At 31.1% G+C, this 23,228-nt stretch overlaps 1 protein-coding gene across 9 annotated transcripts in view; it reads left to right on the top strand.

Moving 5' to 3' along the window:
* The window catches only part of NSD3 (nuclear receptor binding SET domain protein 3), a 140,799-nt gene that overhangs the window by 16,779 nt on the left and 100,792 nt on the right, over positions 1 to 23,228 (top strand). The gene's annotated exons all lie outside the window — the stretch shown is intronic.

The following is a 23,228-nucleotide window of genomic DNA, read 5'->3' as shown; positions in this document are numbered from 1 at the left end:
ATATGTTTTGTCAACAAAAAGCTATTTTTAAAAAATGAAGGGCAGCTTGTTAAAAAGAGAATGGGTTCCAGAGCACAAGAAAGAATGGGATAGGGACACCTACCAATTAAATCAATTTAATTTTGTTGCATCTTTGTGTTGTCTACTTATTCTAGTTGTAAATCTTTTGGTGGGTTAAGGATCACACAGAACACAAAATCACTTAATCCTTGTAAAAAGATTTATGGAAATACTAATAAGCAAAATTTGGTAACACATAGTAGATTCCCTGAAATGAGTTGGTGAATTTTAATTGTTTCTAGTTTATTAGTTTAGAAAAGCACAGAACATCAACTCAACTGGTTGGACTTTTTCAAAAAGCAATCAACTAAAATTATTCTCCCAATTTTAGATAATGAAGCTAAGGAAACAGGGCATTTGGGGATTATTAATTTGTGCCCAATCAGTTTTGCAACATATGTTTAAACATATAGGTATGTGGTAATTTGTCAACAACTTGTTCTATATCTTCTGAAACTAGTTGGACTTTTTTTTTTTTTTTAAATAAATGGCATTATTTCATTTAGTTCTTTCCCTCAAATATTATTATGACAAAACATCATAGTTGGTTAGTGTTTCTAATAATATTTGTTTTTATTGCCACTTTTCATCCAGATTTACATTTGTAAAAATAAAATTTAAAAGCAAGTATATTTTCTTATGTATCTCCATTTGATCTGAACAATATTTTTGCTGTAGATTTTTGAGCATTCATATTTCATGTTTTCCTTTAAATTTTCATGGTATAACATCCCTTTGTTAGCAGATACTGATTGATAAAGAACTTGAAGATCAAATTATAGAATAACCTAAAGCATCAAGCATGTGTTAAAGACAGTTTTTATGGCATGACTGAATAATGAAATATTTTCATTTTCCTATAGAAAATACAAGAAAAAGTTTCTAATTTTTATGTAAACATTCATGGTAATTCTCCCTTGTATATTAAACTAATTTATCTTGTCATATCTTGAGTCTAAAGTTGTATTCTCAGTTGAATTGGTTGTATGTCATATACAGGTTTAAAATATTTTATCAATAAAAAAGTTACTAAAATGTTTGCTATATTCCTATCAGTGTATGTTTTTATCTTTGTCAAGTATGATAATGATAAGTTTTTTAAATGTTATTATACAAACATTGTTTTGGAATTGGAGAACACAAAACAGTGTATTATCTTTTTATATTGCATTTCAGTTTTCAATTATTAAGCATTTTTTCTTTTTATTCAACCCCTTCAATTTGAAAGAAAATTTTTTTTGCATAAATACACATAGTCAAACAAAACATATCTATATTGTTTATGTTCAAAAATATATTTCTTTTTTGGCATATTGAATCTGATCTCTGTCAGAATATGTATAGTATAGATCATCATTAGATTCTGGTCATTGTATCGATCAAAAACTTAAGTCTTTCAGAATTGTTTATCTTTATAGTATCATTATGTAGATGAGTTTCCTGATTCTACTGACTTCATGATACATTAACTCATAATTCTTCCAAGGTTTCTTTGAACTCATCCCTTTTATCAGTTTTTATGACATAATAATATTCTATTGTTAGATGATACATAATAATTCATATCCAATACAATAATTGTTCAACTATTTCCAATTGATAGGCACTCCCTTCAGTTTCTGGTTCTTTGCCACTACAAAAAAGAGGTATTGTAAATATATTTGTATTTAGGGATCCTTTCCCTCTTTTTTGATTTTTTTTTGGGGGGGATATGAGCCTACTATTGCTATTAATAGGTCAAAGAATATGAACAGTTCATTGGCTTTTGGGTCATAATGCAGAATTACTTTGCATAATAGGTTCTCCCTATAAAGTTTCACCAGTAAAATGTTAATGTGTCTGTTTTCCTTTGGACCTTTCAACAATTCTAATTTTCTCCCTTTGCCATCTTTGCATTTTTCTAATTGTTAGTGATCTGGTGCATTTTTTTCCTTATAGTGGTTAGTTTTATGTCTTCCTTTGAGAACTGCTGGGCAATGCATTGCCAACTTTAAAAAAATTATATCAGTACTATTAGAGTAATAATATTAAACTTCATATTTGCTAAATCCTAGAGAAAATTTATGGAGATTGGAAGTGTCAAATGTCTAAGGTCACATTTGAACTCGGGTCCTCCTGACTTCAGAGCTGGTACTCTATCCACTGAGCCACCTAGCTGCCCAACACTTGCATGTTTTTGAAGAAAGGAGTTGATATAGGAAACTGTTTCCTAAGTTCTTTTTTTAAAAAGTGGGAGGCCCAAAAGGTCTTCTGATTTGCATCAGAAATAGTGGGTGGAGTTTTGTATTAATTTCTCATCAGCTGACTTGGGATCTAAGAACTTTAAGGCTCTCAGACTGTCATTAAAAAAAAAAAAACTTTTAAAAATTTCTAAGTGTTGTGGATAAAGGTTAGTTTTATAAGCTAATAAGTGTAGAAACTTCCAAGCAATATATGTTGTAACAACATAATTTTGTGTGGATGATAGAAACATTTATTCAATTATGATATTTCAAAATGTACTCTCTTAAATGGAAAATCATTTTGTCTACTAATGGGCTATATAGTATTAACGACTCTACAAAAAAATATGAGTGCTATGTAACTTTAGAGCAGTACCCCTCAATCTGTCACTTTATGTCCCCTTGTGACTTCCTTTTAGTCTTCTTGGTGTTTTTTAAAGGTTTCATTGATGTTCTTTTCATAGATTACCATCTCTTATTAAATTTTATTTAGGGTTGATTGGAAGAGAATTCTTAAATTTATTACCTTTCTTTTGATGATTAAATTAATGAAGAATGGAAAGCAAATGTGGAATTGATTTTTGTCTAGGTTTCCCATGATTTTTACACATTACTCAAAAAGCAAGAACATCAGTGGCTGCAGGAAGCTTTAGACCAGTAGGAATCTGTCAATAAAAGCTTTATAGAGTATTGCACTGAGAAAAATAAATGCTGTTTTGAGGTCTTTATGATCCCCCCCTTCTTAATTTTGGGTAATAGGTTTAAATTTGAGAGGTATTATGAACACTATATCAACTAAGTGATCTCTTTTTTTCTTTAAGAAAGGACAAAGAAACTTTATATTTAGAAGATGAAAGTAAAAATTCAGTCTGTTTTCTTGAAAATTTTTAATTGCTTAAATACCTAATTGATGTTTTATTTATTAAAAAGGACAATCAAATTAATTTTATATAGTTTTCATAATATTGTCTTTGCTTGAATCAGTTATTTTAAAGATTAAAAAATGATGCCAAAGAAAACTTCCAAAATATATAGACAGCTAGGTGGCCCAGTGGATAGAGTGCTGAGCTTAGAGTCAGCAAGTCTCATGTTCACTTTCAGTTTTAGACACTAGCTGTGTGACACTGGGCAAGTCACTTAACTTCTATTTGCTTCAGCTGTAAAATGGAAATAGCACAGGATTATAAAGATCCAAAGAGAGAATATTCATTAAAAATTTCAGGCACATCACCTGACATACAGTATGTACTATGTAAATACATATTCTTTTCCCCTTCCCATTTGATCTCTCTGGGACTAACCTTATATGATAAATAGGCTTTGGGTCCAGGAATTTTTCCTTCACTATAATCAGGTATTTGTGCTTTAAGAATGTTAGAATTAGCATTCTTAAGTGATAGAAAATGATGCTTTTGTCTCACAAATGATTGTCTTCTAAGCATCTATGATCGAAATTTATAAGTACACAGTGAGCCTTATCTGTTTTTTTAAGTTGTAATTATGTTTGTACATTTAAAAAAAAATCTTATGAGATAAGTTTTTTTTTTTTTTTTTTTTTTTTTAAGAATAACATTTTAGATCTGAGAGGTAGCAACTATACTTTTCTAGCTCATTGGATTTCATTAGCTAAAATGTTTAATAAGTTCTTTGTTTTTTAACCAGATAACTAGTTGTCATTGTTTTGTATTTGCTATATCAAATGTTATTTGCTTTTTTGTTTGTTTCTTTATAAGGAGAAATATATGCAAGATTTTGATATCAATTAATCCAGACTTTAGTGAATAGAAAGCAAATGCTTTACTTTTCCATTTTGGTGTTATAAAGGTGGGGTCAAGTTCTTAGAAGCAGGTTGATTGTATAGGGTTTTATCCCTTCTCTTTATTTCCATTTTAAAAAACAACTGTAGAAAGACACATAATCATAAAAAAGAAGCATTTTCTAATTCTTTTGAGAGTCATGAATGAATTTGCCTTTTACAGGTATTTTATAATTCTTTCAAGACCGAAAGAAGTGGAATTACTTAAAATATAAGTTTATATAATATATCATATTATATGAACATAAAAATGGTCTATGGCCTGATCTTCAAACTGATTTTGGTAGGATTTCTTTTTATACCTTAAATTAAAGATTGCATAAGTAAGCTTCACTGAATTTTAGTTTTACAAAAGGTCTTCTGACCTATCTTTACAACAAAAAATAAAATCCCTTAACCATTCATGACTGCCTTTTTATAACCTTTTAGTGTTTCTGTAGAACTCGCCAAAACGGGGAAAAAAACAAACCTTGAGTTTCAAGTACAAGCATGGTTGGCTCATTATTGTAGATTTTACCCTCAAGCACTACATGCACTCCACTCTTGTTGCTATGGAAACACACAGACCATGGGGTTTATCATAAACCTTGAGAAACGTTCACTATAACAGATTTCAGTAAAGAAACATCTGGATCTCTTATTCATCCTTGGGCAAAAGAAGGCCATTCTTTTTTCTATGAAACTTATATTGTTACAATCTACATAGTTGTTTTTGTCCTTCATTTTTGAAGAGTACCATTTCATCAGGAAGGTGATCTGATGACATGCAAGTGAATTGAATTGAAGTGAGGGATGGCTTTGCATAGTCACCCACCTCATTTTCTCAAATGTGGGCCCAGTGGTAAGATAAAGATTAAGACAACTGAAGATAGCCCCAGATGCAGTGGGAAACTTCGGCCTTTTTAAACTAAGGTCTTTAACAAAGACAACCTAAATGAATGTGCTTATTGAAATTACCTTAGAATATTCTGATTTCTGTACATGGCTGGTTCAATTGAAAATGGACCGTTAAAACGCCATCCTTAGAGAGCTTCCAGGTTATGAAATTTAAATATTAGATTATAAATTCTGCCTAAAAGTTGATGTTTACAAAGGTGTAATAGCTTTCAATAATCTTGGTTGGATTAAGAGAACTTGGAAATATTTTAGGATCCAAGACTTTTCAGTGTTGCTTCCTTTTCTTTCTATTTATTTTCAGTTCAGGGCTTTACATTTATTCCCCAGGAGCTAAAGAGAAAAATCCTTATTGCACTTTGGTCAACATTTCACGGAACAACAACAACAAAAAAAATTGCTTAATTAGTGAAGAGGAAGGGAAGGCCAGTAAAAAAAAAAAAAATTATTAAAATTTTTATTTCCTACCATCCTATCCTAAGGAAAGCCATCATTGTCTTAACCAGAAAAAGGATGAAGTTAGGGAAATGATACAGTCATCCAAATTCATGTATACTGAAATGAATGGCAGGTACTTTACTATAGCCATAAAAATACTCATCTTCCTTTCCCTCTCCACCTGTTGCTTCTTTTTAATTTAGAACTATAAGTAAGAAGTGAATAAATGCACTATTCTAGCAAGGTCTTTCCCAAAGGAGAGGAGAATCCTGCTAGTAATATACTAAAACTTACAATTGACAGCCATTATCTTTTCCCATTGGTCTGCTACCTTAAGTATCTACAACTGTTAAAGTGACTGTAATCCACATCTCCCAAAAAGGATTACTTTCATAAATAAATCCCCTATTGTATAAGCTTTTGCAGTGTACTTTATCTGGTATCTAGAGAGTACATTTAATTGTATTAGTTTCACATTCATGATTCTTACTAGAAAAAAATTTAAGCATAATTTCAAAGAAGTTTTAATTTCTCTTATTGATATTAATGACACAGTTTTATGAAGTGCTTTACATACATTATCTTGTTTGAACCTCACATAAAACTTAAACTTTTTTCATTTGTCAGTTAAAGAAAGTGAATCTTATAGAAATTAAGGCACTTGTCGATAGATTAAGACACAGATTAACTCTACATCATGGAAAATGTACAGTTGAACAAACATTTATCACCTACTAAATGCCTAGAACTACTAAGTACTATCCTAGGTGCTAGGACTATAAAAACAAAAACGAAATAGTCTTTATTCTTTAAGAAACTTAACTTTCTGTGAGAGAAACATCTAAATAAGTACAAAATATATGCAAGATAATTTTGGAAAATCACTAGCAGCTGGAGGGGATCTAAAAAGTAGAGAAAGAGTTTAAGGGATACTTGACGAGCCAAATTGATAAGACCTTCAAATGCCAGCTGAAGTGTATATTTGAATCTAGAATAATAGGGAACTAATGGAGCTTTTTGAGTACAGGAGTAGTATGGTATGACTTGTGTTTTAGGAAGATCACATTCGTAGCTAATTTGGAGAATGAATTGGAGAGGAAAGAGACTAGAAGCAAGGACACATTAGGAGACAGTTGCACTAGAGGAGTTTGGGGCCTGAATTAAGAGTGACACTTGTTTAAGTGGGGAGAAAGGATAGGATATGAGAGATTTAGTGGACCAACAAAACTTGACAGCTGATTGATCATTATATTGTAGGTTCATAGGAAATTAAAAATTAAGGATAGCAGTAATGTTGTGAATAGGATGGTGGTAGCCTCAAGATAAGAAGGCAAATTGGATATAGGTAAGGGTTTAAGATAGGAGATAATGAATTCAAGATGACTATGGGATATTTGATTGAAAATGTTTAGTGCATAGTTGCAGAATTGGAGTACGAGGAAGGTAGAAGTGAGGAAGCATAGAGGCATGGAAGATGATGATGGAGTGTCAGATTTGGCGAATAGTAAGGAAACCAGTTGGATTAGAATATAAATTATATTAATAGGAATAATGTCAGCTTTAGAAAGACAAACTAGAGTCAATAAAGCAATTTTAATGGTAGGCTAAGAACTTCATATTTTATCTTATAGCCAGTAGGGAAATTTATTAGAGACAAAAGAACATTATAAAGAATTCCATTAGGTATTAATTCTTGAAAATTAGAATAAATTCCTCTTATGAGTTTGTTATAGCAAATGTTTTGAGGTATACATCTGACACTATGGCTATTGAATGGCTATTAAAAGAAAATTAATCTTGTGCTAATTACTTGTTCTGTGTCTAAGACCATAAATAAAAATATTACATTCTTCTTGAATACTCTATAATTTTTAATGCTTTCTTCCTCCTAAAGTTACTTTGGCAATCAACAAGCATTTATTAAAATACTTTATATTTTTTAAAAATCAGGATATATGTTGTATAAATTCTGTGTGTGTGTGTTTGTGTGTGTGTGTTCCTCCCTCCTAAGGTCCCTCGAAGGTATGACTGCTTAATAGTTTGTCCAATATAGGTTAAATATATATGTAATTCTTCTAAACATATTGGGGGAAAATGAGAAAGAAAAAAATAAGCAAACAACAACAAAAAAGGTGAAAATACTATGAGGGGATCCACATTCAGTTCCCATAGTTCTCTCTGGATGCAGATGGCTCTCTCCAGCACAAGTCTATTGGAATTGGCCTGAATCACCACATTTTTGAAAAGAGCCAAATCTATCATAGTTGATCATCACATAATTTTGTTGTTGCTGTGTTCAATGTTCTCTTGGTTCTACTTACTTCACTTAGTGTCAGTTCATGTAAATTTCTCCAGGTCTTTTTGAAATCAGCCTGTTGATTGTTTCATATCCCTTAATTTATTCAGCCATTCCCCAACTGATGGGTATCCACTTTCCATTTTCTTGCCACTGCAAAAAAGGGCTGCTACAAACATTTTTGCACAGTTGGATAGCCTTTTGGGCATAGTTCCAAATTGCTCTCCAGAATGGTTAGATCAGTTCACAACTCCACCAACAATGTGTTAAATGTCCCAGCTTTCCCACATCCCCTCCAACATTTATCATTATTTTTCCTATCATTTTAACTAATCTGAGAGCTATGAAGTGATAACTCAGAGTTGTCTTAATTTGCATTTCTCTAATCAGTAGTGACTTAAAGCATGTTTTCATATGACTAGAAATGGCTTTAATTTTTTATCTGAAAATTGACTGTTCATATCCTTTGACCATTGAGCTGTACTTCCAAAGTAAAATTTCCTTAAAGAACCTGAATTGAATGTATTATTTTCATTTATTTTATCTCTTAACTTTTCATAATCTTGATTTTTTTGAAGTCAAGTATCACCCCTTGATTTTTCTTTCCCAGTATTTACTTTGAATATGTTATATCTTCTACCAGTAGAATATACTCTTTTAGGGCAGTAATTGTTTAATTTTTCTCTTTATCCTTAGGGCCTATCACAAATCAAGTGCTTAAATATTTATACTTGTCAGCATTTGTAATAAAATTTATAAATTATAAATAATGTAATTTTTCTATTTAATAATAGATATTTAATTTAATACTGAGGGGGAAACCAAATTAGTAGTACTAATTTATTGGGTTTGTTAAATTTGTATTTTAAATATTAAAAAAAAAAATAGACAAGAAGAGATAGGTAGTTTTCAGAGCTGTCTTAAGGACAACAGTGTGGAAAATGGTAGGTAATTTTTATTTCAGCCATTTATGGATTCCAATTTAGCAAATATTGTTTAAGCATATTTTATGATATAAGACATTGTTTTGGGAATACAGAGATAAATAGAGACACACCATCTCTACTTTTCAGAAACTAATAGAGTAGAAGATAAAATAAGTTCATAAAGGACTACTTTACAATTAAGAAAAATAAATATATAAAAAGATTTTTTAAAAGAGGAATTGCTTTTAGTTGGGGGAGCAAGGAAAGCTTTAGAAGAAAGAGTAAGGTTTTAGGGCATAGAGATGCAGTGGGAGAGAGCCTCTTATAAGAACACATAAAAACTGACATGGGTTGGAATGTGGAATGTGAAGAGGAAGAGTCAAAAACAAGCTTGAGAAGGGAGCTTGGAACCAAATGAGGGAGATTTTGGACTACTAGCAAATCAGCAGGGAAATGATTTGCTTAGACCTGTGTATAAGGACACTGATTTTGTCAATAATGAAATATTATTTGGAGAAAAGAATGCCTGGAGTCCATGAAAAAATTCAAGAAGTCTGAACTTGGATGGGAAAAATATGTCTTCTTTATTTAGTAGCCTCTTACTGAAATTTAGCTTTTCTTTCAACTATAAATAACTTATTTAGAGAGGCATTTTTAGGTTTCACTGGATTCCCAGAAGTGTCCATAACACAAAAAGAGTTAAAACCCCCTGGCTCAGGGACAGGCAAAAAAATTAGGATTCCCCCCAACAAATAGGCCATACAGGTGACAGGTTATTAAGATATTTACTGAACAAAGAGAATGATGATAGGAATGCAGAAGATAAATTGGAAAGATGTGGATATAAGCTTTAAAGCCAAGCTTTTTAAACTGTGGATTGCAACCCCTATATGAGGTTGTTATAATTGAATGTGGGGATCGTGAAATTAAGATTTATTTTCAGTAAATGTTTGATTTGTATATCTATTTTATAAACCTGGGGTCATGTAAAAACTTCTTAGGCGAAAAGGGGCCACAAGTGGAAAAAGTTTAAGTCCTGCTATAGAGGACTTGAAAGTTATTTTGCTTTTGATGTTGTTGGGGGAAGAGAAAGTCAAAATAACTTAAGTTTTAGCCCTGGAAAATTGATTCTGCCATCAACTAAAAAATGGAATAAGGGATTGTTTAGAGAGGAGGAAATGGCTGGAAATGGCATTTTTAATCAAGTCCTGGCTGACTTTTACTAGATGATACTAGATGATCTTTGGCAAAGTTAATTAAACTAAATTTCTGACTGTATAATGTGGATAATACTTTAATTATCTACCTCAGAGGGTTATTAACTTGTATGAATTGTTTAGTAACCAGAAAGGATGTAGGTGGCTGTTATTAGTGGTATCTCTCTTGTATATATACATATTTGTTAGTCTGTTGGTCTCTTTCCTTAAAATGTGAGCTCCTTGAGGTCAACAGCAGTCTTCAACTTTTCTTTGTGTCTAATTTATTGCTTAGCATAATGCCTGGTACAAACAACAAATATTTGTTGACTGCTAGTGATTGTTTCATATATGTTAGTCTTTTGTAACTAACTAGATTATAAATTTCTTGAAGGTAAGGGACATTGACCTTTTAAATCTCTTGATTCTCATAGCAGCTATGCTTATGGCAGTACATACTTGTTGATTTATTATTGTAATGGATTCTGACCTGAAACATTTTTTGAATACTAATTTATGTACTTAGTACTTCCTGATTGACTTTACTTTTACTTTTAGATTACCCTCTTTGCAGTTATCTGAGGGGATTTTATAGCTCCTCTTAACTGAAGAAAATATTCATGATATATATAGGCTTGAAACACAAATATCCATTACAAGCCTTCACCTTTTTTTCTTCCTTCTGAACATATTCTTTTTTTTTTTTGCCATCTTCCCCTTTGCCTACCTACCTTTGCAATATCACCAAGTATTAAAGATTATTATATTAATTTGGAGAGTTTTACTGAAGTTTTTATAAAAGTTTCCTAATAAGGAATTGTATTCCTATTAAGGAATTGTATTCCTATTAAGGAATTGGCATATCAGCTAATATTTTAATGGAGGTCCTTTTTTGCAAATGGTTAGGAATGACAATTGTAATACAAGATGACCAAGTGTCCCTTAAAATTACATTTCTTATTGCTTTATAATGCTTGATAAAAAAAAAAAATTCAATTATTCGAACTTATTTTCTTGGTTCTACAAAATCTATGAACTTTCCTTCAATTGAGGTGCTGCAAATATTTTTTTGTCTAATGGTTCCATATCAATATATTATTCAGGTTTTCCATTTGGCATTTGGATTGCTCTTAGGTAATATTTTTAGGCCATTTTTTAAAAAATGATGTTCTTGGCCCCCTTAGCCTCTTCTGTCATTCTCTACTGTTGTTGAAGAAGCTAAAGAAGGCTGCATGAAACTAATGTCCATTTTCTATTTTTCCTTTATTTTATGGGCTTCCAAGGCCAAAGAATACACCTAGTAGGCAACCTACTTAGGTGATAATCTTCTCAATACTCAGCCAGGCTAGTCTTAAATAGATTTAATTGTTATGGATAAAACCTACTTTAGTGCTCTACTAACACAATCTTGGAGAAACTAAAGTCACCTCCTTTACTACAAGGAGGCTTTGTAGTATGCCCTAACTGCTACTGTAAATTCTGCTTATTACTCAGACATGTTTGTAAGCCCACATTGGAGTGTCATGTATCATGGCAGTCGAAAACAATGCACAATGACCAATTATACTTTCATGAACCATGCCATGCCATCCACTTCCTGATAGAAAGCTTGCTCAGAGTACATATTGAATCAACTTTTCTTTTCTCTTTACTTCTTTTTTTGGACATGGCTAATGATGGAATTAGTTTTGCATGACTGTATATTATAGATGTACATATTTGTAGTTTTGTTGTTTTTTACCTTTTCAATAAAGAGAAGAGTGAGAGAAAATTCAGAACTGAAAATTAAATAAGAAAACAGAATGAGTGATACTTCATAACTTTTAAAAGATATAATTTTAGAAAAAATCTTGTTCAAATATTATTCATAATTCTGCAATATTCAAGACTTGTGAATTCTAGTGTAGTTGTGTCTAGTGATGCAAAGGGTAGCCTATAGCTAATAAGTGGTCTTAAGAGCTACTGTAATAGATATCCCCATCTTTGTCTGTGTACTTGATGATGAACTCTGAATTTAGCCAGGTTGGTCCTTAAGGAACAAGCATAAGTCTCTTATTAATCCTGCACTCTTTTCTTTTCATCCCCCCTAATTAATAAGCATTTATTTGTTCTCTATCCACTATATATCCCTATTGGAATGGAGAAAAAGCCCTTGTAATAAGTTTGCATAGTCAAGCAAAATACATTGTCACGTTGGCCATGTTAAAAAATGTGTCTTATTTTTTACATGTTTACTTTCTCAAAATATGGAAAGTATTCTTCCTTGGTCCTCTGGAATCATGGTTGAACAATGGATTTTAATCATAGTTCTTAAAAAAAATTTCAAAGTTGTTTATTTTTACAGTCTTTTTGTTATAGTATTAATAGTTTCCTGGTTCTGCTCACTTTATTCTATATCAATTCATACAAGATTTCTGGGTTCTTCTGAAATTGCCCTTTTCTTAGCAGATTATATACTTCTCATAGCTATGAGTAGGACATATATTTTTAAACAAACAAGGGAAAGAAGTGATTACAAAAGATAAAATAGATAATTTTAATGAAATGAAACTGAAAACCTCCTGCACTAACAAAATCAGTGCATCTTTGCTAAGAGAAGAAATTCGAATGGGAAAAAAATCTTTATATAAGTTTCTGATAAGGGTTTCATATCCAAGATATATAAACAATTAAACCAAGTTTAAAAAGAAACTGTCCCTTTCACATAATTTCTTATATTTTAGAAACATTCTATTATATTAATGGGCATCCTTTGTTCAGCTATTCTTCAGTTGATGATTCCCATTCTCTTTTATGTACCAATAGCTTCAGTGATGTGTTGAACCTAAAGTTAAGATGGCATGAGATAAAAATAAAGAGACAATATTTTTATTAAATATATGCACATTTAAGTCTTTCCTGGATCACTTGCCTATCAGCATTCTCATAATTTTGAGGGAGTGTCAGTTATAATGATAATTTATTTAATTTGTATATTCCTTTATGGCTTTTAAAGAACAATCACATGGATTATTCTGTTTTGAAGTCTACCTCAACCTTGTGAGCAAGCTTGGGAAGTGTTAACATTAGAGATGACAAAAACTGAGATTCCTGAGTTTGTAAAAAGTTACCCACAATTAGTTAGTGGCAAAGTTAGGGCTAAGTCTCTTTCTTATTTCATAAATTCATCTCTTAAGTTCTTTTAACTCTCCCAAAGCTTTTAAAATTGTGAGTTGCAAAAAAAAAAAAAAAAAAAAAAAAAAAAAAAAAATTTGGCAATAGTAAAAGGTTTCTGAATGTTCTACCTCTTGCAGTATCAAATATCCACCAAGATTTAATTCTTTTTGTAAAATAAACAAGCACATCCATCTCATTAGTAAGCATATTTGCTTTTGTCTTTAGTAAATGGTAAAATTACATATATATATATATATATATATACACACATATACATATACATACATACATACACACACTGAAGAATTGTTTTAAAATAAATTTCTTTATGACTTATTATCAGTAAATGTTTGATTTGTATACTCATTTTGTATACATATGTACTGAGGTTGCATATAAATTTCTGAGGCAAAAAAGCATTGTGAGTGGAAAAAGCTTAAGCCTGGATTTATACTATGCTTCCCTTTATAATTATCTGGTTGAGGGGGGAAGCTTTCTTTGATAAGAACAAGCATCATTCTTCAATGGTAATATTTTAAATGTCAGGGCTGCCACATGGATAGCTAATTTCAGACCTTTATAATCCTAAAATTCCCTGTGATTTGAATCAGATGAATTTAGGTAGCACTTAGATTAAAAAGACTTTGTTCATAATAACCCTTTGATGTAGGTAGTATAAATATTAAACACATTTTACAAAAAGAGGAAACCAAAGCTTAGAGATGAAATGACAGATCTTTAAAATGTCAGAATTGTGGCTGAAATCTGTCTTCCAACTTCCAAAATAATTTTCCTATTCATTATATACAATGATGCCTGTCAAGAATATAAACTAAGTTTATTACATCATTTTGAGAATGAAGAGGAAAAAATTGATGAATTAAAAATGTAATTTAATGTCTACTTTATGATTTAATTTGATATTCTTAGTGAAAATTCTAAAGTGATAGGAAAGATAGAAATAGGGATGCGACCTGGGATTTCATTAGTTTGGAAAACATCCAGACAGAGAAACTCCACTAAGACAACTTCCATACAACTTTCAGTCTTAAGAGTTACCTGAAACTGAGAAGTTGAGACTCGCCTGGGATTGTAGAGCTAATAGGTATTAGACATTTTACTTGAATGCATCTTTCTTCCAGAGTTTTCTAGCTTTCCCTTTCAGTAAGAAAATAGAGTTGAAGATAGGGACTGGCCCTGTGATTTCTTTGGAAGAAACTCTGTGGGTGAGGAAACTTCCTCTAGTAATATTGGTGATGCCTTCTTTGCAATTTATATAGTTTTGGAATCACCACTGAACAACTGAGATGTTGTGATTTGTCCAGGGTCACGCTGCTGGTATGTTTCAGAGGAGGAATTTAAATCCAGTCTTCCTGGGTTTCGGGTTGGTTCTCTACTTTGCCACATTCTAGTAAGTAATAGTGGAGGCAGTTGTTTTTCCTAGAAATTACAACTTGAATTCCTAGAATCTTTGCAGTGGTATTAGCAAAAGAATAAATAAAACACAAATATTAACTAGCACAGGTGTAATATTTTCACTTAGAGAAGTCATGTAGTGATTTTTTAAGTCAATTAATTAGAAATAGAAATTCTTTCCCTGACAACAAGAAAATCTATACCTTTAGATTCCTATGTTACAATTATCTGATATATATGTGTGTGTATATATCTAGTATAGAAATAGAACATACTGTGTTGATAATATATTTGAGTACTTTGTTTTTGGACAGTTCTAATATATGTATTATTTATGCTATATAAATATATTTATACATCTAAAGTTTTGTGCTAGATGTAATGTAGTAAAACTGTACAAGAAAAGAACTGGCAAAAATTGTTTTAGAAAAATAATTTTAAAAAAAACTCTTTATCCTTCTGATTTTAAAAAATGTTAGTAAAATGTTAATTCTAAATAATTTGAAGCAATAATTTTTACATAAAAGCAGTATAAATGTAAAAGTAACATGCATGTTCATATGTTGTTAATTCCATCCCTAGTTGTGTGATTGTTGTTTAGTTGTTTCAGTTGTACCTGACTCCTTGTGACTCCACCTGGGATTTTCTTGGCAAGATACTGGAGTGTTTTGCTATTTCCTTCTCCAACTCATTGTACAGATAAGGAAACTGAGGCAAACAAAGTTAAGTGACTTGTACAGGGTCAACATATCTAATAAGCGTCTGAGGCTGGATTTGAACTTAAGAAGGTAGAATCTCCTAGGTGGCACTCTCTAGTTGCCATAGTTGTATGTTGTCTCTCATTCTCTCTGGTCATTTTAAAGGTCACCAAACGTCCCAAATAAAATTAATATTTAATTGAGTTTATATTCTTTTAAAATGATATTAATATTTTTAAAATTAATGCAGGATTTTGAAGGGGAAAATGTCTAAAATAGATGACTTTGAGAGTGTTAACTTCAAAGGGTAGCATTATATAAATCAAGTTAATTTTATAACTTGCCCTCCACTTTTTGACAAATGCAGAAATGCAAGTCTTTTGAAATTAGCAAATTATTTCTGCTTTTGGAAAAACACTAAATATATAATACATTAATTCATTTGTATCAAGGTACCATAATGAAATACTTATTTGATAGGAGTCCTAGAAAGTAGAATGTGAGATCCTTTGAATATTGAACATGAAAGACAAAGTGACTTCAATTAAATTTCTATATTTAACTTAACCCAGGATTACTATTTTATTTTTTTATTTTTTATTTCTTTTCTTTTTCAAAAAAAGAAAAAAACCTTTTATTTTTCCAAATGCAAAAATAGTTTTCAACATTCACCTTTTCAAAACCTTATGTTCCAAATTTTTCTTCCTCTTTCCCTTCTCCTCTTCTCTAAATAGCAAGCAATCCAGTAGAGTTTAACTATGTGCAATTCTTCTAAATATATTTCCATGTTCAGGATTCTGCACAAGAAAAATATCAAAAGGAAAAAAAACACATGAGAAAGAAAACAAACAAAAAAGGTGAGAATACTATACTTTGATCCACATTCAGTCTCCATAGTACTCTACTCTGGATTGGGATGGCTCTTTCCATCACAGATCTTTTGGAATTGCCTTGCAGGATCACTATTTTAATAATATGATTCTTTACTATTTCTTTTTAATGAGGGGAAATAGCTAAGAGGTTGAATTTTAGCTAAATAAGAATTAATATATGATCCAAATACCAGATATCTTGTGTTATCAATACACTGTGCTACACAGCAGTTACCAAAACTATTTGGTATTGGCTAAGGAATAGATTAGTTGATCAGTGGAATAGATTAGGTTCAAGGGACAAAACAGTCAATAAATATAGCAACCTAGTCTTTGACAAACCCAAAGATCCCAGCTTTTGGGATAAGAACTTACTGTTTGATAAAAATTGCTGGGAAAATTGGAAACTAATATGGCAGAAACTAGGCATTGATCCATACTTAACACCGTACACCAAGATAAGGTCAAAATGGGTTCATGACCTAGGCATAAAGAATGAAATTATTAATAAATTAGAGGAACATAGGATAGTTTACCTCTCAGACCTGTGGAAGGGGAAGGTCTTTATGACCAAAGCAGAACTAGAGATCATTACTGATCACAAAATAGAAAATTTCGATTATACCAAACTGAAAAGTTTTGTACAAACAAAACTAATGCAGACAAGATTAGAAGGAAGCAATAAACTGGGAAAATATTTTTACAGTCAAAGGTTCTGATAAAGGCCTCATTTCCAAAATATATAGAGAATTAACTCTAATTTATAAAAATCAAGCCATTCTCCAATTGAAAAATGGTCAAAGGATATGAACAGACAATTCTCAGATGAAGAAATTGAAACTATTTCTAGTCATATGAAAAGATGCTCCAAGTCATTATTAATCAGAGAAATGCAAATTAAGACAACTCTAAGATACCACTACACACCTGTCAGATTGGCTAAGATGACAGGAAAAAATAATGATGATTGTTGGAGGGGATGCGGGAAAACTGGGACATTGATGCATTGTTGGTGGAGTTGTGAACGAATCCAGTTTGTTTGGAACTATGCTCAAAAAGTTATCAAACTGTGCATACCCTTTGATCCAGCAGTGTTACTACTGGGATTATATCCCAAAGAGATTATAAAGAAGGGAAAGGGACCTGTATGTGCACGAATGTTTGTGGCAGCCCTTTTTGTAGTGGCTAGAAACTGGAAACTGAATGGATGTCCATCAGTTGGAGAATGGCTGAATAAATTGTGGTATATGAAAATTATGGAATATTACTGTTCTGTAAGAAATGACCAACAGGATGATTTCAGAAAGGCCTGGAGAGACTTACACGAACTGATGCTGAGTGAAATGAGCAGGACCAGGAGATCATTATATACTTCAACAACAATACTAGATGATGACCAGTTCTGATGGATCAGGCCATCCTCAGCAGCGAGATCAACCAAATCATTTCTAATGGAGCAGTAATGAACTGAACTAGCTATGCCCAGAAAAATAACTCTGGGAGATGACTAAAAACCATTGCATTGAATTCCCAATCCCTATATTTGTACACACATGCATTTTTGATTTCCTTCACAAGCTAGTTGTACAATAATTCAGAGTCTGATTCTTTTTGTACAGCAAAATAATGTTTTGGTCATGTATACTTATTGTGTATCTAAGTTATATTTTAATATATTTAACATCTACTGGTCATCCTGCCATCTAGGGGAGGGTGTGGGGGGGTAAGAGGTGAAAAATTGGAACAAGAGGTTTGGCAATTGTTAATGCTGTAAAGTTACCCATGTATATATCCTGTAAATAAAAGGCTATTAAATAAAAAAAAAAAAAAATACACTGTGCTACATACAGCATTTCTTTGCCTTTCAGGGACTGTAGATTAATAGAAGGATAAGATATTAACAGACAACTGTAATACAAAATATTACATGATAAATGCATCAGAGTTGCAAAGCAAAATATTAATTTGAATTTCTCACCAGGAGAACCAGGAAAGACTTGCTAGAGAAATTAATTGACTTAGTTATTGAAACTGGGGAGGAGTTCAAAAAATGAACAATGGAGGATAGTGTGAGTAAATGGCTCTCTTTCCTGTGTGGAATCCCCTAAAACTTAGTAGTGGTTTGTTATGTTTGACAATTTTAACCTTAAGGATCCCTTATTAGAGATCCCTCTTTATTATGTTATCAGAAAAAGGTGATATAAACAGTGATTTTCATGAAAGAAAAGTAACTGGTAAGTTGTGTAACTTACATTTTTTATACTGTACAAATGAACTACTTACTATATATGTAAATTAATTTCCATGATTCATATTATTTAGTAGTTATAACTTACCTATTTGTGGCTTTTGGTTTATATTGTGTTTTTGTTTTGTTTTCTTTGTTGAATTATTTTAATTTTGTGTACCTTACCACCTCCTCCCCTACATCAATATTCATCATCCCCTTTCTCAATATACCTTTCTCCCTTGGTGTAATGTATCTTTTAGCTTAGTTCTAGTCTTGAAATTGGAAGGTAGAGTGATAAAATTATTATTTCTTTATAATTAGTGCTTAAAAAATTTAAAATTGTATTTAGTTGGTAGATGAAGCATTACCTTTTCACAGATTTTCTGGGAAACATTCTTTTAAAATTCTGTTGCCATTTTTTGTTTTTATATCATCTATATTTCCTGATGGATCCCTCTCAGTTTATCCCTAGCAGAAAATCATTTTATAACAAAGGGAATAAAAGCCTAAACAACAAATCTTTCAAATCTTAACATGATAAGCAGAGTTCCATACTCATAGTCCCCTCCCTTCTACAAGACTCAAAGCAGGGATTCAGTCCAGTTCCATAATTTTTTATTTGGAGCAAAGCTTAGTTACATAATTTATTTTTTCTTAAATTTTACTGGTATCTTTTAATTTTATATCTCCTAAATTTCCCCTGTATCCATTTCTGTCTTACCCCTGGATCATTGTAATTTCACAGCTTTCATTTTTGTTGTTCTTTATATTTATATTTGTGTTAATTTATATATTTTCCTATGCATCCTTATATGCATCATATTTATAGTTTCTTAGCTTAGTATATTCCATCACATTTATGTGTCACAATTTGTTTAGCCATTCCCCAATTAATAATGTAAATCTAATTTGTTTCCTATTCTTTGCTATTAGAAAAAATATAGGTATAAATATTTTGATATACATGAGACTTTTCTTTTAGCCATTAATAACCTTGGAACACATGCCTAAAAATGGTGTATGTTTGTTCTTTTACTTGCATTGTTTTGGTTATTTTTAATATATTATTTACTGTTGTATATTACTATTTTGTGTTAATATGTTCTGTACTATATATTGACTATATCGTATACTAAAATACTATGTAGCATACTTAGTATGTTGTTTACTTGGCTTTGCCTACTTTGATTAATTAATATAATTGTTTCCTTTGTAATCTTCTGCATATAAAAACATTATTGAGAATGGGTCTATAGACTTAATAGAATTGCCAAAATAGGTCCATGACACAAAACAAGTTAAGAATCCTTGTATTAGAGTAATAGATTTCTTTGGTCTCAAAACTCTGAAAGATCATTTTACTCATTTATAGAAAATTTGGTATCTCTATTGGTAGGAGTTCATACATGATGGAATCAGACATCCAGGCAAACATTTACTGAGATTTTACTACATGCTAAGAACTATGCTAACATCATGAAAGTTGGAAATTATAGATCATAGATCATAAAATATTAACTATAAATTTAATTATTACAAATATAGTGATGAAAGCCAAAATTTTATAAACTCATATAATTATTATATACAAAACTATATTTTAAAGGGCTATATAAAAATAACAACTTATTGTATATCCTCCTGACCTTTCTGATGGAGTTTGAATAATTTTTAAAATGATTATTCATAATTTATGTTTCCTCTCACAAATTGTTGTATTCTGTGATGTATTTGTCCATTGAGGAATTATTAGTTTTTTTATACATACATACATACATATCTCCAAATTGTTTTGTTTATTTTATTTATTTTTTTTACTTGTAGTATGTGTATGTGTGTACATACACGTGCATGCATACTTTGTCTTACAGAAACATGGAAAAATATTTTTTCCATAACTGAAACTTTTTAATTTTTATAAGTTTTTTATTTTTCAAAATACATGCAGAGATAGTTTTCAACATTCACCCTTGCAAAACCTTGTGTTCCATATTTTTCTCCCTCACTCTCCACCTTCCCCCTATCTTAGACAGCAAAATCCAATATAGGTTAAACATGTGTAATTCTTCTAAACATTTCCACATTTATCATGCTGCACAAGAAAAATCGGATCCAAAAGGGGAGGGGGCGGGGAATGGGAGAAAAAACAAGTAAACAACAAAAAAGGTGAATATACTATGCACAATTGAAATTCTTTTTTTTTTTTTTTAATTTTTAAATTAGATGAAATAAGTATATTTCTTTAAATCTTGATTTATTCATAGCTACTTAAAATACAAAATATGTATTACAAAAGTTTTTTTTCCCCTGTACTTTATTCCAGTTTTCCCAGAGATTTTTTTATTGAAAATTAGGTGTATGAACATTAGTCTCTTATGTACACAATTTCTACTTTGGGATTCTCTTTTCTGATTTGATTTATTTTTCCATTTTTAAAATACAAAGTAACTTTTATAATGATGTTTATAGTATTAACAAATTCTTATTTTCATAAAAACTTGTTTTTTCTAGTATTATAACTTTTGTTATTTTGTTTACTGCTGTATTAAATCTATGAATCACTTCTAAGAATTAGTATTTGTATTGTCATCCTAATCTCCTTTCTTCATTTCTTTTATCATTTCTGTAAACAATGAGCCTTTCTTAACTCTTGTAGCTTAATAGGGAAGGGAATAAGTATTTATAAATTCTCTGTGATATGCTAGGAACTATGTTAAATAAGTGCTTTACAATTATCTCATTTGATCTTCTTTCTTAATAACCCTGAGAAGTATGTGCTGCTATTATCTCCATTTTATAGTCAAGGAAACTGAGGCAGAGAGCTCTAATAAATATCTTAGGCTAGATTTGAATTTAAATCTTCCTCTCTTAAGACCTGTTGCTCTCTATGCTGTGCCACCTACTTTTCTCAATATCTAAATATTTTATAGCTTTTGTCATTATTTACATTTTCTTTGAATTTCTAAGAGTAGGAATATGATTTCATTGGTATAGGGAACTCTTTGATGAGGAAACTCCCAGTATTAGTGTAAATCAGCATCTTTTCTGAAACTTAATAGTCTTTAAGAGAGTCAGTATATCAGAAGTAGGACTTAAAGGCCAGTTTTGACTCTGAGGTCAGTTCTCTGTTCATAGTGCGACACTGCTTATCGTGGTTTTCAATAACTGTATAGAAAAGTTTATGTGTGTGTTTGCATCAACTTTTGCCAGTCACTTATTTTCTCAGTTTTTCCATTATTCATCACTCAAATCTGATAAGTGGTGTATTAAGGATTTCAGTAAGCCAAGTAGTAACTTTATTATTATACCTAATCCTCAAATACTTAACTACTTTCCTACTTTGTTCAAAGCATTGTGCTTAGTTTTATGGGAATGGAGAACCATAAGCCCTTATACAGTTAAGAACACCGTAGGATGAAACTAAAACAATTGGAACATACTCAGCATGCATTTAATGTAATTTATTGCTGTTCATAACCAAATAATCAAGGCGCCATCGCTGTGGAAAGGCTGAAGTTTTTCCCTTCTAGGAACCATTGCTTTCTTATATCTCCTTGTCTTTCATTTTTTCTTCTTCCCTGCTTTTCCCCTTAAGCTATATGAAATGGAGTTATATCTTTTCTAATTTATTGTGTTTTATTAATTAAAATTCATGGTCATTTTTATAGTTTTTTAAAAGCTGCTGAATTATATATCTTATATTATAATCCCTGCAGAGAAAACCCACAAAAAATTCCTAAATTTATTTAACATTTATTTTATATATATGTTTATTTAAGATAGAAGTTCTTAATATTTTTGTGTTGTGAATCCCTTTAGCAGTCTGTTAAAGCCAGTGGATGGATGCTCCCTCCTCTCCCTCCCTCTTCTCAGAATAATGTTTTAAATGCATGAAATAAAATACATAGAGTTACAAAAGAAACCCAAGATAAGTGCATTTTTTAAAAGATGAATATTTTTTTCTTATCCAAGTTCATAACCCCCCTAAAATAAATTTATATATGAATCTGAGGTTAAGAATCCTTGATCTAAGGTTCAGAACTATTTGTTTTATGTGCTGAGGGCACATTAATATAAGACAAAGTCAAGTGTTCCCCAAAAAGCATTTCTAGTTTAGTTTTGGAAACAAAACTAGAATATAGAAAGCAATGAGAAAATAATTGTTAAAATGTTTGATTTTGACTCTTATTGCAACAGGAACCCAAAGTTGAAAGAGATTGGTATGGATTGTAGTAGTTCCAAAAGCTGTGTATGAAAAACCAAGAGGGACTTGGGCCAAGGCTTGAAGATTGTGTAGAAATTAAACAAATAGAGAGGAGAATATAGGATGATTCCCAGAGAATAGCATGAAAAAGCAGCAGCAATGAACATAATATTTGAGAGGCTAATGAGATGTACATCAAGGGAACAGAAGGTATATTTTTAGGAAGAATCAGGAAATGATCTAGGGAAGGTATAAATTCTAGACTAGAAGTTTAGTCATGAGTCATATAGTAGGATAACATTGGATTGTAAATCGAGAATTGTTGATTCATAAACTTCCTCTCTCTAAGCATATTTCCCTATTAATCTGGATTATACCAGATAATCTTGTAGCCTTACTTGCTATAATCTTACAAGCTATCAGCTAAAATCTTGGTTTAGACATGAAGAATAAAATAAGAATTTTAAAGTCATCATTACAGCCATGAAAAAAGATGAACTCATCAAGAGAAAGAGGGAGTAAGTCATTGGTGCACAGGACAAGATCCTAAGGGGATATACTTCTAGTTAACAAAGAATGGAAATTCAGTCTAGCTAATATATAGTAGAAGACAGTAAAGATCTAGAAAAAAACAAATTATTAGAGATTCTGGAGAACCAGGGGGGAAAAAAAACAAAAACAAATAGCATTTGTCAATAAGAAGGTGTTTTGTCAACGACCTTAGATTGTGGTTGGGGCAGCAGTTATATAGTTAGAATTTTTGAAATGCATAAAGACTGTAGTAAAGGGAATAAGGTTCTAAAG

Source organism: Sarcophilus harrisii, chromosome 2, assembly GCF_902635505.1.
Source record: "Sarcophilus harrisii chromosome 2, mSarHar1.11, whole genome shotgun sequence".
Lineage (NCBI taxonomy): Eukaryota > Metazoa > Chordata > Mammalia > Dasyuromorphia > Dasyuridae > Sarcophilus > Sarcophilus harrisii.
Note: the sequence above shows the minus strand (reverse complement) of the source record. Positions and strands in the feature narration are given on the sequence as shown.